The sequence below is a fragment of the Lathyrus oleraceus genome, chromosome 6 (assembly GCF_024323335.1).
Source record: "Lathyrus oleraceus cultivar Zhongwan6 chromosome 6, CAAS_Psat_ZW6_1.0, whole genome shotgun sequence".
NCBI classification, from domain to species: domain Eukaryota; kingdom Viridiplantae; phylum Streptophyta; class Magnoliopsida; order Fabales; family Fabaceae; genus Lathyrus; species Lathyrus oleraceus.
In genome coordinates, this window is record NC_066584.1 from 66,267,637 (window position 1) to 66,287,972 (window position 20,336).

The following is a 20,336-nucleotide window of genomic DNA, read 5'->3' on the forward strand; positions in this document are numbered from 1 at the left end:
AGGATCCTCTTGACCAGTCTCCAACATAATCGCAATATACTAGTACAAGACAGCTTTATCGGATGCATACTGGACATGACCCGTTAACCGTATAACCAACAACGATACCGATCTATTGTTGACACTATTACTGCTGCTGCTATCAAATTGAATTATTACTCTCTCTGGAGTCTTGAATACAGGGACTATAACATTAACATCGTCACCCAAGTGACGAGACTGAAGAATCTGGATCATACCCTCATCCATCAACCTCTGGATGTCTCTCTTCACAACCACACAACCTCAGGGGTTAACATTGCAAATCACACAACCATCATGGTCATGCTCACAATCACTCACCATACAAATATCTTTGTGCATCCTCACTAAGGACCTTCTAATGAAACTAACATCATATACCTTGAAGTCCCCAGGACAGCCATCTACCATGTCGACAGAAGGATTACCATGAGCGGGTAGTGGGTTAGCTTTGACATTCGGCGCACGGTCCTCAAAAGACACCATCCCACTTTTGACCAACTTTTGGACTTCATACTTTAGGGGGTAACAATTCTCAATATCATGGCCAGGAGCCCCTTGGTGAAAGGCACAATGAAGCTCTGTCTTGTACCACCATGGAAGTGGTTTAGGAATTTGTGGTGGATTTCTTGGTTGCAAAAGGTTCTTGAGAATCAATGATGGGTACAATTTAACATACGTCATAGGAATAGGGTCAAAAGCGAACTTCTTTCTCTCAAATAATGAATTCGGCGCCATATCCATATTATACTTGTACTGCTTCATGAAAGCCTCACCCAAATCATTGAACGTGCAAACACTCGCACTATCCAAACCCATGTACCACCTCAGAGCGGCACCAGTCAGATTGTCTTGGAAATAATGAATCAGTAACTGATCATTATCAGTTTGTATTAATATCTTTCTATCATCCATGACGAGATGATTGAGTGGACAGATATTTCCCTTATACTTTTCAAATTCAGGGACTTTGAATTTCATCGGGATCTTAACATTAGGAACCAAGCAAAGTTCCACAACACTCTTATCGAACAAACCTTTTCCCCTCAAGGTCTTCAACTCCTTTAGCAGCTCAAGGAATTTGTCTTTGATTTCATCCATCTTTTCATAAACATCCGGACCATCAGTCGGCTCATAATGATAGATGGTGTCCTCAACACGAGGCAGGGTGTGAACAACCGGTGGTGGAACATACATGATCAGGCTAGATGCTGGCATGGAAGAAAAAGTAGCTGCGAAACCCTCAAGCACAAAGTTGGGCGGCATTCCCCACGGGAATCCGACAGGCATGGCATGAGAGAATTGAGTGGCAGTCACAGTTGAAGAAATAACCCCTGAAATGACCGTCCTCAGAGGAGGAGGAGTTGCAGGCGTTGGATAAGATTGACTTTGAGCAGCTATGACTGACTGCATCATGGCAGTCAAGCGGGCGATCCCATCCTTCAAGTCTTTGTTCTCTTGTTCTAGATGTTCCATGATTCTCAGATTATTGTTGCGAGTATTGTATCGATGAGTCAGCTTAGCTGAAGCATAGAAGAATAACCAATTAGACATCTGGCGAAAGTGAAACCCTGTATGCAAATGATGCATGGAATGCAATGCTTGATTGTTTTTATTTTCAAGGAACATGCCGTTTTATTTGCAAATATAATAATAATAACAATTGCAACCATAAAATCTCTTTTATTTATATAATTGGAACGATTACACTGAGTACAATTTCAGAAACCAAAAATATAAAAATACAAGAGAAAAAGGAGACAAGTCATCCTAAGGATCCCTAACAACAATGTCAGAAGATCTAGTTGCAGGTGCGTATTTCCTGCGGATGCGTTGAATCTCAAACTCAAAAGAAGTCTTCATCTGAGTCTTTTGGAGGACAAGTTGATCAACAATCTTCTTCCAAGCAACGGAAGGCTGAGGCATGCTAGAGGAAGATGAAACCTCTGACTCTCTCTGCCTCTTCACTACTCGGTCTTCAAGAAGCTCAATAAGTGCATCTTTGTCCTTAGACTCAAGCTGCAACTCCTCATGCTTTCGGCTCAAAGCATGGAAATGCTCTTCCCAAATATCCTTCCCTTGCTTCATCTTGGCGAGTGCTTCTTCCAATTCCTCTACATATTGGTTAGGGAGAGTTGATGCCTCAACCACAACCATAGACATAGGTCTCTCGCAAGCATAAGGCATCTTCAATTCCAAAGCTCTCTTCTTCACCCAAAGAGTGTAAGCTTCCAAAGCTACACAGTTGCACGAACCAAGCTAGGATCTTCCTTTCCTATGCAAATTATGCTAAGCATGCACAATCTTCTGCTTCAAATGTTGGGGATCTTTACCCTCTTGATAGAAAAGACCTTCTAACAAAGTGTTATTAGGCTTGTCTCTCAAGGCGAACCCAAGTTGACGACGAGCCAAAGCAGGTTTGTAGTTGATTCCTCCTTGTGTACCAATGACAGGTACATTAGAGAATTCACCATAACAATCAATAATCTCTAAGCTACTCAATGAAGAATGATACCAAACTATATCATCATTAGTGAGAGACATAAGTCTCTAAGACCACTGTAGACATTGTTTGTTCTCCATAAAAGCAGGCGTCTGAGGCAAGTGCAAAATATACCACTTGTACAGAAGAGGAACATAACACACAATAGTTCCACCACCTTTATAATTCCTTAGATGCAAAGAGAAATACATATCACCCAACAAAGTAGGTACATGATTCCCAATCAGGAAAAATTCTAATGGCGTTAACATCAACAAAACCATCAATGTTAGGGAAAAAGCTAAACCATAAATGAGCAACACAGAGATAGCTTCAAAAGCATGCACACTACTGGCTTGAGTAAAGGCAGTAGCTTCCTTGATGAGCAACACAAAGATAGCTTCACAAACATAAATGATAAACACAAACATAAATGAGCAACACAAAGATAGCTTCAAAAGCAACCCAAATAATCCTCCTTTCTTCACCCAATGAGCCTCAATCTCAGACTTCTTCAGATGAAGAGCTTCAGCTATAATATGAGATCTCGGAATCTCTTCCAATCCACTAAAGGGAACATTTTCAGAAACAAGTATTCCCAAGAGATGGGCATACTCCTCCAACATAGGCACGAGCAGACAATCGGGAAAAGTGAAGCAACAGTAGAGAGGATCATAAAACTGAACCAACACACTCATGAATCCTTCAACCACATCAGCATATAACACAGATAGAAGCTTCCCATGTCGTTGCTTGAAATCCAAGGGATCTAATACAAAAGATGATAGCTTCCTTAGCTCTTTCAAGTCAGGACATCTGAAACTGTACTTCTTAGTCTTCCTTCGTCCATAATCCATGGTCTGAAAATATTTGCAAATAAAACCTCAGTTCCTTGAAGTTATTTTTGTGTGATGAATGTCATGATGCGAATGAATGCATGATTGCAACAATCACAGATAAGGGATCACACACAAGGAAAACAAATAAAAGTTAAGGGATGAATCAAGTCGTTGTCAAGATCAATCATCCATTTTGGTGGATTATGGTTTTCACCTTATCAACACCTAAGTTCCATTGATATTGATAAGACTCGATTGGATCAACCTAGAATCAAGGGTTTATTGTGAGTCACGAGCATGAAGTCTGGGTAAGAACCATCCCAAAGGAGTGTACTAAGGATACAACCTGTATATCATGTTCTAAAAAGTTCCCAGAGTCTTAACTCCATCTATCCGATATTATAGGTTAGGGTGACTGACTCATCAACCCATAATATTCTCAAGAGAAACTCGTCTGAGTGTAGTATCGCGTAACAACTGTTATCAAGTCTACACTTGGACTGTCTCTGCACTACATCCTAAATAGTCCAAGATGGATTAAACTTTCTACAACCCTCAGCTTCTCGCACACCAAATCAGAGAGAGTAATGCCTAACCACAAATAACTTGTGTGACATCAATAACTCCAAAAGGTTCTCCATTGAGTAGATGGATCTCAAGCCAACTTGTTAAGGACTATTCCACACAAGTCGAACATGACTATACCATCCTCTTATCTTAATTGCACTCAAGTTCGGGTTAGAACTTATCTCACCACTTGTAGCGGGGTTTTCGTTACCTTTAGTTTTATTGACTAGACCAAAAGTAAACATACAAATCGAGCGCCACCGCACTTTTATTTGTCCAAAGGAAGGCTAAAAAGCGAACAAAAGCCAAGGTAAGAAGTTTTTCAAATCAAAAACTAATAAAAATGTCAGAGATCTAGGTAAGGGGGTTGGTTATGAAATGGGAAGGTTTTACGCACCCAAAACATCCTTAGTACTTTAAGGGAACCTCTTTTTTCAAATATGTGTTGTAGGTTGGTATTTGTGAAAATATGTGCAAAAGATTGGAGGGATGAGAAGAGAATAGATTATATTTACAAGTTTTATTGTTTTAATGGATGAACCCATTGCCTACGTACAATCACAAAGGAGGATCAAAACCTCGTAGTTTGGGGTAAAAATCACAAAGATTGGTAAATTGATTTGACCAAAAATCTTAAGGCCTTTTGTTATCATAGGGAGAAAACTCAACCTAAACCAACAATCCACCATGTGAGGGAGGCTTCAACATACTAGTGAAGGGTTAACCCTATAATAAGCATGGAAGACTTATAATCCAATAACTAAGGATGAGGTGAGATTTATATCAACCACTACGATAACTCAAACCTATGACTAATGTTTTTGAAAAGGTTTTAACAAGGTGGCCATTAGAACCACAAAAAAAGCTTGGAATGGGTTATATTTACAAGTTAAAGTTATTTACAAATTGAAATCAAAGTTGAATTAAAGTTTATTCACAATGAGTGGTTATGAAAAGACTTTGAAAAATCAAAGGCTTAAGGCCTAGGTTTCTAATTTGAAACAAATTCAAAGTTTAGAAAAAAGATTTTTGGCTTGGTTACAGTGGGGAGAAGAAGAGAAAGGCTAGTCCTAAAGCATACAAAGATAAGAGAGGAAAGATAAACCCTTGGAGTTCCTTTTCTTGAAGTCATATAGATGACTCAAGATGCTCCTTTCCTTTGGACTTAGCAAACAAACAAACAATCACACAATTTGAATTCAAGCTCCTAGGATCTCCATTTGGCTTGTCTCTCTTAACTTGGCTACTCATGACAATGGTCCTCTTACACAATCTCAAGGTGGAATCTCTATCACACAAGATCAAACATCAAAAAGTTCACAACAAAATAAGGGGAATGGACAAAGAATAAGTTTAGATGAGAAGTCTTTTAAAGTCAACTTTGAAATTTAGCATTCTAAAGGAATGAGGCCTAGTTTCTCTTCAACAAGTTTAGCATTTTAAAGGCATGAGACCTAGTTGCTCTTGAACTCCTTTAAGCATGGGTATATCCTAATTCTAAGTCCTTTCTCCTTTTTGCATTTGGTTCACATAAAAACAAACACAAACAAAACAAGATAGCAACATATTTATATACAATAATGGGCTCAAATGAGCAAAAGAAGAATGGCATAAACATAAAATATGTGCTCAAGTGAGCAAAGCGAAAAGCAATATAAATAAATGAGCAAGAAATAAATTGCATTAAAGTAAAAAGGAAAGAAATTAAATTCTCAAATTAAAGTTAGTAATTAGTGAAGTTATGTTAGTTTGTCATAAGACAATGTAGCGCTATCTTAAGCAATCGTAAGTGGACTAATGTAGTAGTCACACCTATCTGAGGCCGATCAATAAAACTATAGGTACATAAACACAAGTTAGAGGTCATGACTAGTAAGCCAAGCTCCACAAACTTTCCATTCCAAAATAAAAGGGGAAAGGCCTTGTATGGACTTTAGGTTTTTTGCTTGACCAAGAAGCAAGCTATCTTTGACACAAAATAACTCACTTGATCATTGGATCAAGTTGAGTTTGGTTTGGATCAAAGAAGGTTAAACCTCTCATTTGTCAAGACCAACCATAAGACATTAACTCATTGGCCAAATTATGAAAAGAATGGGATGAAGATGAAATGGAGGGAAAGAGAATTCAAATATCAAATCCAATTGATCAAATGTGAACCAAGTTATCACTAATCAATGCCAAACAGAAAAGAAATGAAGATCACAAGTCAACAAGTCAAACATAATTTTTTGGTAATTTTTGAATTAAAAATAAATAAAAAATAAAATAAACAAAATATGGTCAAACCTCAAATTTAATTCAAATCAACTTCAACAAGTCCAATTAAATTCTCATAGGTCTAACATGGTCAAACAAACTTTGACAAATTTTCTCAACAATTTTTGAAATCAAAAACTATTTTAAAACAATTAAAAACAATAAAAAAATAACACAATATGAATTAAAATCTCAAATAAATCTCAAATCAAATAAGAAATTGATGAGACTATTTTTCATTGACTTATCATGATCCATAGGTGTTAGGGAAATATTTTTGGATTTTTCAAATATCAAAAAGTATTTTAAAATGAATTAAAACTATTAAAAACCAAATAATTCACAAAAAATATTAAATGAAGTCACAAGATAATTAAAAATCAAAATATGAAACTAGATTTTTCAAGAAATTTTTTGGATTTGGTCTCATATTTTTGTGACTTCAAATAAATTTTCTATGAATTTTTGAAAATAAAAGGAATTAACTGATATTAAAAGAAAATAAGTATAATAGAAAAATCCAGCGTCACATGATCCATTCATTAAATGACGTGGCAAGGGATCAAAGGCTCAGAGGCGCGGATGCATGGTACGCTGGAGTCAAACGCGTGACATGTTGCATTAAATCATGTAAACATAAAGACAGGTCCAGATTAGAACGTGGAAGCACAATCCAAGGGCTGGGAAAGCTAACACGTGGTGATGGTGGTGGAAACCACGATCTTCTCCGGTGTAGTACCAGATTCCGGCCACCACGCGTATGGAAAAAGTTTGCAATGAAAATAAAAAATGAGGACATCAAAATGAAGTTCAGGTGATGAACATCACCACTGTATCCATGGATCATCCTCACTCTTTTTATTTAGAGAGAAATGTGAGATGGAAGATCATGGTATGTCAACTGGAATGGCACGATTTGAACAATTAAGACCACCACTGGCCTGCCTCAAGTATGAGGACTTCAGAAAACCTCATAAACCAAAGAAAATCACATTGAATTTCAAGATCTAGATCAAAAAGTTTGAGATTCTACCTCTGAAGTGAAGCTTCAAATGCCACGAATTCTTCAAGATCTTGATCTGCTTTTGCTCTGAAAGTGTGATGGAGATGACAGGTTAAGGAATTGAGCTTTGAAAATCAACTAATGATGTTGAATTTCAAGCTTGAAAGCGAAAGAGGAATCTGAAAATTCCTTTAGTGAGGGTTGGGATTTCAATTCTGCAGCACTTCAGGTCTCCACTTTGTTGAAAAATGAATGGGATTGAGGTCTTATTTATAGCTGAAATTTGGCTGAGATCATGATTCCCTCGTGTGCATGTGATTTGAATTCTCCTTGCATGGGCCTGTACGGGTGCATGTAAGGCCCAATGGTAGATGATAAACCATGTTGAGATCATCTGGAATTGAATTGTACGTGCAATTGTGATGGAAATAGCTTGCACATGAAATTACAACATGAAATGCAAAAATGACCCTAAAGAGAAAGCTCTTTGAAACTCACACATGGAAAGTCCAAAAAAGTAATGTGCGTAATGGTTGGAAAGAAATTGAAATAAGGAACAAAAGCCATGTTGGGCAAAAATTCATTGGGATTTGGAAATTAGTGAAAACTGGCTGTGGAAGTTTAGGCACAAAACATGTCTAAGTCACCCTTTGAAAATTTTCATCAAAAGCAAGCCTCTTCAAGCCCTTCAACTTCAATGATGCAAGCTTAAAATAGAAACATCTCCAACATCAAAGTTGTAGATCTTTTCAAGATGATCAATTTAGACTTACATTTTGCATCATTTGGAGTTTTCATGAGAGATTTATGGGCATTTGAAGTTGGGCATTTTTCAAATTCAATGACTTAGGTCCAATGTTTTGTATTATCACATGTATTTCTTTTAGGATTATGAAATTTTGTCCAACATAACATTTTAATTAGACATTATAATCTTTCCAATGAATTTGGTCTAACCTCAAAATCATAAACATTAGTGAAGTTAGGTCCTTGGGAAGTTGACCCAAAATTAGGGTTTCAGTCAAAATGACCTATAATGTTTTGAAATGAATCATGACCTTCCAAGTTTCAAATGGATTTTTGATGAACAAAGAAGTTTCTCATATGGTTCTTAAGAACATTTTTTATCTTGGGGTCATCTTCATTTGACAAACACATCAAAAGTTATATCTCAGTGATCCTTAGCTTGGTCAAATGACTTGACTGGTCAACTTTTCAAGGCCAAATTTCCAATCTTGAAGAATGAATGATTGAGGGGCCTCAAATAGGCTCATATATGCATAAAATGATGAATTAAATAAGTTCCCTTGATTTAATTTGAGCATAGGTTGAGGTTGCTTCATGATCAAATTGGAAAGTTGAGATACTTTGCTTCAAGCCCCTTGGGTTATCTTGATCAAATTGGAAAGTTGAGATACTTGGGAGACATATATAATGATTAAGAGCTTTGTGGACCATTTTCATGCTTTTTCTCATCTTCATCTAGCCATTTCTTTGAGCTTAGGAGCCTCCTAGGAGCATGGGAGCACATGATCACTTGAGCTTCAAAACAAAAAGAGTTAGTGACATATTTTTGTGCTTTTGGTTAATAATCAAAATAAGAAAAGCAATAATATACAATACAAGTATGCTTGGTGGTTTCAAAACACTCAACTAAGTCCCAACCCTAGGGTTAAGGAGCCAAACATGCTATGATCCTTGAGGCAATGCACTGAGCAATGATATGATGCCATGAGGGATCTTAGGGTCAACATTAGGGTCTTACACCACTCAGAGATCATGAAGCACAACAAGTAGATTATATCATACACACAAATATACAAATATCAAATATACAATTATATACACACAAAAATTAGGCTAAACCCACTGGAGACTACTCCCCAGCAGAGTCGCCACTTAATTTCTATAGCGGTAAATTCATGACCATCAAGCTATGGATAAGCTAGACGTCAATTAAACTAGAGTCGCCACCGCGCTTTTATTGTTGTCAAGGGAAAAGAGAAAAGTACGAACAAAACCCAAAAGATAGGAAGTTTTCAAATCAAAACTAATAAAATGCCAGAGATTAAGGGGGTTGGTTACACAGAGGGAAGGTGTTAGCACCCAAAACTAATAAAATGATGTTTGTAATAAAATAGAATGGAGGAATGAGAAAAGAATTCATTAATTATATTTTTGTGTTTGAAAAGACCTTCGAACTTGTGCCTACATACCAATATAAATTGAGAGATCAAAACCTCGTAGTTCGTGGTAACAATTTCAAAGTGAATGTATTGCTTTTAACAAAACTTTAAGTTTAACGAAGGCATAAAAGGCCTAAAAAGGTTTGAATGAGTGTTAGTTCTTTTTGTCTTTTGAAATTTTAAGTCAAATATAGTTAAGTTCATTTACAAGTTTGACTAAGAGAAGAGTTTTTAAAATACAATGGCATAAGGCCAAAGTTTCTAATTTGCAATATGGTCTAAGTTTAGAAAACACAAGCAAATAAGATTTTAAAAGGAGAGAGAGATTTGAAATTAAAGAAGTTGGGAGGAGATGAAGAGACTAATCCTAAGCAAAAATTTAAAAGTTAAGATTTGAATATATCTGACTAATGGGATGCAATCCAATAGACATGAATGTCATATAGAAACCCAAATTTCCCTTGGACTTTAGAATCAAGAAATATCAATAAACAAATATCAAGATGAAGAGAAAGGCATCAAATAAAGATAGCCATAACCAAGCTTAGCAACTCCATGATCTTCCTCATAATCTCCCATGTATCAGATGACTTCAGAGATAGGCATTAGACACAAGTTCAAAGTAACAACTTCAATAAGACCATGTAGCAGATGAACTCAAATGGGATCACAATACTTGCATTAGATGAAGTTCACTTCACAAGCACTTGGTTTCATGAAAGTTGGTATTGGCCAAGTCCTTTTGCATAGGAAGTGTTGCCTAATTCTAAGTCCATTGTCTCAAATCGAACCCAACAGTCAACAAAAGTAGTTTTTTAGGGTTTTTGTTGCTATTATGTTCATTAAGGTCAAAAGACCACAAATAAAATACACAAACAAGTATATACAATCACAATATAATCACAAAATATGGCTCAAGTGAGAAAAGTAAAAATGGCATTAAAGTAAACAAGTTAAATGGTATGAATAATGGCAAATGAATAAAGGCTTAAAATTAAAGGGCATAAAAGTAAATGGCTTGAAATTAAATGTTAATTGTTTGTTGATTAGAAGTTAGTATTGCTTTTGCTTTGTTTTGTTTAAGTCATTCTTTAGAGAACACTCAACTCACTATTCACAAGCATGGATCCTTGAACCAAGACATCTTCCAAAGGAAGGAAAAAGGCCAAGTTTCCACACAATACCATGAAAGAGGGGACTCTTACAATCTCACTTACTAGAATACTATGCCATTTTGTGTCAAAAATTTAGCGCTATATTAAGCAATCGTAATTGGACTTATGTAGAAGTCACAACTATTTGAGGCCGGGCAATAGAAATTTTAGTGTTAATGCATGTTAGAGATATGGTATTATGAACCATACTCTTAACATATACCACACTTAAACGAAAATGCAAAAGGGGTGGACCTAATCTCATCCATACTTATGTTGATTTTGCAATCAACTAGCCTTAGGATATTGAGATATCATAGGTCCATGAGCTGAATGAGAAGAGAATGGGATTGAGATGAAGAGGGAGGGGGAATGGAATCAACACAAATTGGTCAGAAGAGGACTTTTATCAAATTAAAATCATTCATTCATTTTGAGAGATGAAATGTACATTTCAACAATCCCCTAAATCCAATGATTTTAACTCAACCAAATCAAATCAACCTTGACCAAGGCCCAACAACACAAGTTAAACTTAACAAGTCAATATCAAAAGCTCAACGCAATTTATTTTGCAATTAAACAATTAAAATCAATAAAAAAACATTAAATTAAATTATGGTTGGTTAAAATCCTAAAACCTCATCAAAACACCAAATAAATAGCCATGAGATTTATCATAGGTCAAACAAGGTCAAATGACCTTGGACAAAAAATTTCATTATTTTTGGAAACTTAAAACTATTTTAAACAATTAAAAATATTCACAAAAAACAATTAAATCATGAAAAATACTAATAATGATCCAAAAAATAATTTTAATTCAGAAAATGAAAGAGGAATTTATTTATAAAATTTTGGTGAAACTCTCATATTTTTTGGATCAATATTAAAATTAATATGAACTAATAAAAATAAGCTAAATAAAATGAAAAAATCAGAAAATAGCAAAAAACGTGGACCACTTGATCTCCCTCATCAATTGAGGTGGCAGATCAATTGGTCCCCAACACGCGTTCCACAATGGACACTAGTCAATGCGCTGCAGGGATGGTATTTAAAACCAACGCACGAGATTAAAACGTTTTGCAAGGATCCTATGATCTAAGACGTGCCAACACACAGTCGGAGCTGTAACTTCGGTCTTCTTCTCCGGTGGACCTCACCGGACTGGTCCACCTTCAACCATCACCAAATTAAAAAAAGAGGACATGAATTTAAAGAGAAAATGCTCAGGAGCTCAAATTTGGCCTCAATTTCTCCTAACTCCAGGTAAATTGAAAGATACAAGGAGTTGAATTTTGAGGATCATGATCTGAGTTGCTTCGATTTAACCTCAAAGCAACTCAATCTTGTTGCCTACATTGGTAGAACTTCAGACAACCAAAAATCAAGAATAATTATGGAGAATTGAGTGAGAATCGAAAAGATGAAAAATTCTGAAAATAACCTTCAATGCAGGTCTGTATGAACACGATCTTGCTTCCAATTTCACTTGGCCTTGTGCTAGACACTTGATGGAATGGGATTGAGTCAACAAAAGCAACAGGACTCTTGGAGATTTAAATCTCAAAACAGTGGAGATTCAAACTCGACTTCCAATGGAAATCCTCAAGGTTATCCTTTGAATGAGAGGGTTTGGAGTTAGGGATTCAAAGCTGGCGTGTAGGGTTCTCAATTCAGAGTGCAAGGGTCTTTATTTATAGGCCAAATGATTGTTATTTGCACACTTGAATCAAAGTTCCAAAAATATCAATGTTCATTGTATGGATGCATGGGCGTCTGATAGGCCCATGTAATCGTTCCTTCAGGTCCAAAAATGAGTACAAACATTGCTGAAGTCATTGCATGGATGCAGGGGCGTGTGATAGGCCCATGCATGGATGCATGGGCGTGTGATAGGCCCATGAAGTCATTGCTAAAGTACTTCAAAGTGGTCACAAATTTAACCTCATTTGGATTTAGTATGAAGGAGTTATGCATTTTAGAATTTGAGGAAAATTACTTGTTTAATGGAATTGGTCCAAAATGATTTGTAATGTATCCTTATATCATATGCATTTAAAAGTTTAATTTTGTCTTCCTAAAAAGTTCAAAGTTGAAGTAGACATCTTGAATTTAATCGTGCAACTTGAATAGCTTTCATCTCATAAAAATTGAGCAAGTTATAGTCTTGGGAAGTTGACCTCCAAATTAGGGTTTAGACAAAATGACCTATAATCTTTCACCATATAAATTGACTTTACAAGAAAAACTAGCTCTAGACTCAACATGAAAGTTGTTTGTAATGTTATTTAGAGTAAAGTTTCTCTTGGAATCATTTTCATATGACAAAAATTGTAGGAGATAGGGTCTAGGGAACCCCAGTTTTGACTAGTTGGATTTCTCTAGTCAACCACCATGAACCCACTTGCTAGCTTAACAATCTCTTGACTTTTGGGACTCATGGAGGATCATATATGCATAATATGATTAAATTTGAAGTATCCATTGAAATATTTGATCAATTGGTGAAGAAACTTGTTGAAGAAGTTACATATGATACCCAGATGAACTAGGGTTTCCAAGGCAAACCAATTCCAAACTCTTGATGAATTCTTGATCAAAATAACATGTGAAAATCATAGGGATCCATATATGATGCTTAGAGCCATAATAGACCATTTTTTTGATTGAGCTCCTTGCAAAGAGGGTCTTAAACCCTAGATGTGAGCTTGATAGATCATAGGTGAGCATGTGCATTACCTGCAAAAGAGATAACATTTACAAAGACATATTTTTGGTATTCTTGGTTAGTAAATGATAAATTATAAAGTATGATACAATAAAATGGTGCTTGGTGACCTTTCCCAATGCAAACCCAATGAAAGAGGGGTAAGGAGGATGCTAAGGTGTGATCCTAATGCTAATGCATATGATGAGATAGCATGAGGGATCTTATGGTCAAAATTGGGGTCTTACAGTTGCCCCTATTTAAGGACATTCTAGCTAAGGAGGTGAAGGTTAAAATCTTCGTATCGAGTCATTAGAATGGAATTAAATAACAACATATCGAAACAAATTTTGGTCCCTAAGAGACCTCATGATGCACATGATATGAATGCTAAAATAAATCTCTGTGGGGAAAGAATCTAGAGAGACTGAAAGTCCATAGGAGCATAACGCGTTCCCTAAGGAAAACTCACTGGGAGACAGAGACTCTGGGGGGATAAAAGGGTTATGCGTAGGCCAAGCCATGACTTAAAAACCAATTGGGGGACTCGAGAGATTCCATGAAAATAAATCAATGGAAAGACTCAGTCGGGGAATAAAAGACAACTACGAGGGAAATGAGTAGGTCAGAACAAAGATGAAATACTCGAACCAAATAGGAGACAGTGATTTCACTGAGGAAATGCGCACTCAAACTCAACTAGGGAAGAAAAGATCTTCAACACATGAGGAGTATAAATCTATTATTCATTATCGGTTAATGGGTAAGGGGATAACAAAAATCTTACAGGGAGGACATCCGTTACCGGTTAGGGTAAACATATCAAGGATGATTCGTTGAAGGGAACCAGGAGATGTATTCGTTACCAGTTACTGGGTAAGAATAAACTGCTGGGAAAATCCATAAAATAGGATTTACAACTACCGGTTACTAGGTAGAAGACCACATAGAGAATATTCGTCACTGGTTAAAGTGAACATATCAAGGATAGACTCAAGGGAAAGAAAATCCGTCATCGGTTAAGATGAACATATCAAGGATAGACTTGCCTTAAAAAGTATGATTTACATCTATCGAATATTGGATAGAATACCAAAAAGAGAATATCTGTCATCGGTTAGGATGAACATATCAAGGATAGACTCATCGGGGAGAAATAGGAATTACATTTATCAGTTACTGGATAGAATACCGCAAAGAGAATACCTGTCATCGGTTAGGATAAACATATCAAGGATAAACTCTGCAAAGAGGAAAATAGTAGGATTTACAACTACCAGTTACTAGGCAGAAGAACGCAAAGAGAAGGAAGCCCGTCACCGGTCAGGATGAACATGTTAAGGATTAACTCTTTGGGGAACAAAAAATAGGGATCACAACTACCTTTTACAGGGTAGAATACCAAAAAGAGAATATTCGTCATCAGTTAGGATGAAAATATCAAGGATAAACTCAAAGAAAGGGACGAAAATATCCATCATCGGTTAGGATGAACATATCAAGGATATACTTCCTGGGGAAACGTGAGAATGAATCTACTAGGGAGAAAAAGTTGTTCTTGTCGGGTATTGGGCAAAAGTGAAAAACATGAGAAGAATATTACCGGTTTTTGGGTAATAGGCTCTCAGGGGTCCAAAAACATCTATCTAGGTAAGATCTACAAAGAAAGGGTCAATTAAAGACTCAAGCCAATGAGGATATAACTCAAGGGGAGTGGTTCCGTCTAGATAATCAACTAGGGAGGAAACTAAAATAACGATCATCCACGAGGGAATAACTCAGTGGGGAAAGAGAAAGGTTAAATTCTTTCTACTTAATGGGCTGACACTCAATAATTGAAAGAGGACAGACAAACCAAATTTGTATGGGGGATAAGTATACCACCATAGCAGAGGACCAAAATAAACAATGAATCACAAACTGTAATAATGAAATAATGAAATTATATGAGTGTATATGTATATGTATATATGATGATTATGTTGATAAAACGATCGTAAAGGATACAAATGTCACTGATTTGAATCATCGATACAAATCCCTAGCCAATCCCAACAGGAAGGAAACAACTGCTGGAGAGAAATCAAACATCTCGAAGGCTCAATCTTGACTGGGGAAAGCACAAGGAAAAGATCCGCTAAGGAAACTGCTATCAACTCTGCGGGGAATTTTAGGTCAACACCATATCGAATGGGAGACAAACCTGTAGGGGACAAACACAATAGCTGCTCAAAATCAGGAATAACTCTAACGACTTGTGGAGAAGCAAAGTTCTGCCGAAACCGTGCAAATTGCCGAAATAACACGCCTACAACTCAAGGGAGGCCAACAAACTCGGTCGGGGAAACCAAGAAAACTCGGATACTGAAATGTTGTCGAGGATGAAATAGGGATTGCGCTCACTGCTTGGGGAGAATCAATAATGCTCCGCATTTAGGGCTTACTGCTCTTCACACCGTTGTTGATATTCCTTTAAATGATATTGATTGCTTAAAGTAACTACTTTTATATATTTAAGAAAACTTGATTTTGATTAAAATTTAATTTCAAAAATGATCAGAATAAAAATTTAAATCTATTTGGCTGAATTAAACAAGAGTAGAAACAATTGGATAAAAAGCTCAACCTTATTTAATGGAATGGTAGTCTGTAAATGACAAGTCTCTGTAAGACCCCAATTTTGTCCCTAAGATCCCTCATGGCATCATAACATTGCATTTGCAAAGCCTCAAGGATCATAAGCATCTTGGTTCTCCTTGCCTTTGGGTGGGACGCCTTGTGAGTGGTTTGAGATCACCAAGCATGCTTGAATTGTATATCATTGCTCTTCTTATTTTGTTTACTAACCAAAAGCACAAAAATATGTCACTAACATCTTTTGTTTGTAGCTTGAGCAATCACAAGGTCAAAAGCTCCTAGGAGATCCTTTATGCAATGACATGGCCAAGAGAAGATGAAAGCAAGCATGGTAATGGTTCCCAAAGCTCTCATCCATCAAATATGCCTCCCTAGTATCTCAATTCATCATTTTGATCAAAGCAAGTCAAAGGGTTTGAGGTCTTGTTCTTCAAGAAACCCTAATTCATTTGTGTACAACAATGCCTTGCTCATGAAGCAACCTCAACCCATGGTCAAATGCAATCAACGAAAGTTCTTTAATTCATCATTTAATGCATATTTGAGCTTATTTGAGCATCCTCAATCATCAATTCATCAAGGTATGAGTTGTGGACTTGAGAAGTTGATCAGTCAATTCATCTGACTATTTTGAAATGCACTGAGACCTAACTTTTGATGTGTTGGTCAAATGGAGATGATCCCAAAAGAAAAAATGCTCTTAAGGACAAGATGAACAACTTTCATGTTCATCAAAAATTGATTTAAAGCTTGGAAGGTCATCATCTATTCCAAGATATTATAGGTCATTTTGACTGAAACCCTAATCTTGGGTTAACTTCCCAAGGACACAACTCATTCATTTTTTATGATTTTGAGGTGGGATTAAATGAACTGGAAATATTAATATGTCTACTTCAAATGTTTTGTTGAACAAAATATCAAAGGAAATACATGTGATAATGCAAGACATTATAGGTCCTTTTTGACCAAAGGCATTAAAAGGCAAAAAAGTCCAACTTCAATTGCCCATAACTCTCTCATCAAAAATCCAAATGAGGCAAAATTTAAGTCCATTTTGATTTTCTTGGAAATATATACAACTTTGATGTTGGAGGTGTTTCCATTTGAGGCTTGCATCATCAAGATAGAGGGGCTTTAAAATTGGCCAAATTTAGAAACCTTGCTTTGACATGTCATACACCTTGCACTTTAAACTCAAATTTCATAAATTTCCACACTTCAAATGGATTTTTGTCCAACTTAACAATTGTTCCTTACATCAAGACCTTTCCAAACATTACTCACATGATCATATTTGGATTTGGCAAATGGCAATTTCGAAGAAGGGAATATTTTGGTGCATTTATGGAAACTTGATTCAAACTTCATGCATAACCCAATTACATCATATCTGCACGTCCAAAACCAATATGCTGCTGCTAAGCTTGCCAAATCATTTAGATTTGGGCCCTCCATGCCCCTGTACAGGCCCATGCATGGAGACCCTCTTCATTCATGCACATGAAATTTTCATGCATTGCCTTTGCCAATTGCTATATATATAGCTGTTCAACCTCACTCTTCCTTAACCTAAGGGCACCAGAAATGCTGCACAACTGAAACCATAACCAATACCAAAGAAGCTATCTCACTTTCTTTCAAATTTTTCAGATCCAAAATTCAACTACATCTGGTTGAATCCTTAGATCTAAAGCTTCTAAACCTTCATCCTTCAACTCATTGATCTTCTGTTTTGGCAAAGAAAGCAAGGAATCGAGCTCAAGTTTCCAGAAATCAAGCTTACTCTTCAATTGGTATTTTCTTCGAATCTCATCATCCATTGACCTATTTGCTTGGATCTTGTGTTGGTTGAAGTCCTCTCAATAGAGGCATCATGATTATGCATTTAATTTTTGAAATCCATTGAGTTCATGATGAACACCACATAACTTCCATCTCTGATTTCTCTCAATATAGAGATCTAGAGTGGAATTGAGTGGTACAGGGATGATGTGCATCATCCCAGCTTTCTAAAGATGTATGGATCGTGCATTTTGGTTGCCTTTTGGATCTCTGCAATTTTGGCCGGAAAATCCAAGCTCACCGGAGAAGAAGGTGGCTCCGGTGGCCGTCCCATTGCCAGATGCATTATGGACCCTTGGATTCATTTTCCAGATTTGATCTTGGCCTTTGATTGTTATGACTTATTTCAATGTTGTGTGTTACGCATTGACCTGGACTCATGGTGAGCGCGCGCCTCTGTACCATTTTATGCGCCAAGTCAATTAATGAAACACATCCAACGATCCCTGATTTTCCATATTATTTCAATTTCTGATTTCATTTTGTTTATTCCCTTTTATTTCAAAAATCAATATCTACTTCATTTTTAATCCAAAAATTATGGGACCAATTGCATTAGTCTCCAAATAAATTCTAGTTTTTATTTCTGATTTTTAATATTTTTTATTTCATCATTTGTTATTTTTTGTGAATTTTCTCTTTTCTGGTTGTTTTTAATTCATTTTAAATAGTTTTTGATATTCAAAAAATACAAAAATATTTTCCCAACCTATTTGGATGATGATGGATCTATGAAAAATATTCTCATCATTTTTTAATTGATTTGAGATTTATTTGAGATTTTAGTTCAATTAGGTCATTTTTATTCATTTTAATTTATTAAAAATAGTTTATGACTTTTAGAAATGCTGAAAATTTTTGTCAAACTTTGTTTGACCTTGTTGAACTTGGGATAAATTACTTGGACCTTTCAAGGTTGATTTGAAGTGATTTTGAAGTTTGACCTTTCCATTATTCTTAATTCAAGTCTATTTTAATATTAAAAATGCCAAAAAATATTTTGCTTATTTTTTGATCTCCAATCTCCATCTCATTTTTGATTTCTTATTGTTTGACTTTGACTTTCAATGTCAATTGGTCAATACATGTGGATTGGTACATCTTATTCCATCTTATGCATTTTGATCTTTCCATTTCCTTATCCATTCTTCATCTCCTCCTTCCTTCTTCTTCTTCTTTCTTTTGATCAATGAGTTGAAGGTTGATAAGTTAGCATTGATTAGGGAGACTTAATCTTCCTTGATCCAAACCTAATTCATCTTGATCAATTGATCAAGTGAATGGCTTTGCATTAAGGATAGGTTGTTTCCTAAATCATGCAAAAGGCTTAAACCAATACAAGATCAATTCTCTTTTTCTTTTTTGGCATGGCAAGTTGTTGGAACTTGGTTCACTAATCAAGACTTCTAACTTGTGTTGTTGCCTACATTATTATTGACCGACCTCAGATAGTTGTGACTTCTACATAAGTCCAATTACGATTGCTTAACATAGCGCTAAATTTGCCTTATGGAACACTAACTACTAACACTAACTATTAACAACTAACATTTACTTTTTTGCTCTTTACTTTTATGCAATTTACTATTCTTGCACATTTTATCCATTTGCTTTTTTCCCTTTGCTCACTTGAGCACATGTTTATGTTAATGCCATTTTCCTTTTGCTCACTTGAGCACATAATTGTGTATATACTATTATGCTTGTATTTGTTTTGATTGTTGTGAACCAAATGCAAAGAAATGGACTTAGTTTATAGGGCTTCCCCTATGCAAAGAATGGAGAATTGGACTTAGATTCTAGGACTTTACTTATGCAAAAATTGGAGTAAATGGACCTTAATGATGAAGATGGATTAGAGGGACCAAATCTCTAAACTCACTCTTGTCCATTCTTGTTTTACTTCATGGAACTTTTGATGTGTGTGCTTTTGTGCTAGGGGATTCTATGAGCTCAAATTGAAGGACCATTGTTATGTTCATCCAAAGTGAAAGATACAAGATACATTGAGGATCTCTTAAGAGACTTTTTTGATTGCTTATGCTTATGTGATTGCTTATTTCAAAGGATGGGAGCTACTTGGATCATCAATATGATACCAAGAGAGGAACTCCATTTGTGGTTTTGTTTCTTTATCCCTCACCTTTTTGTTTTACTTAGGACTTAGCCCTTCTTCTTCTTCTCTCCACTCTAACCGAATCCAAAACTTTTGTGCAAACATTTAACAATTGTTTTCAACATTAGAAACCTAAGCCTTATGCTTTTGATTTTCAAACCTTCTTTTCATAATACTTATTCTTGAATTGAACTTCTAAGTCAACTTTGACTATTTTTGTATATACTTCTATATGGTAAATATAACCCATTCAAATGTCTTTTGTGGTTCCAATGGCCACTTCCTTAATCAAATTTTTCATAACCTTTAGCTATTAACTTTGAGTTATCCTTGCGGTAGATGTAATACTCACCTATATCCTTAGTGATGGACAATGAGTCTTCCAAGCTTATTATAGGGTTAACCCCTCACTAGTATGTTGAAGTTATCCTCACATGGTGGATTTCTGGTTTTAAGTTGAGTTTTCTCCCTTGGATAATAAAAGACCTTAATGCTTTTGGACCAATCAATTCAC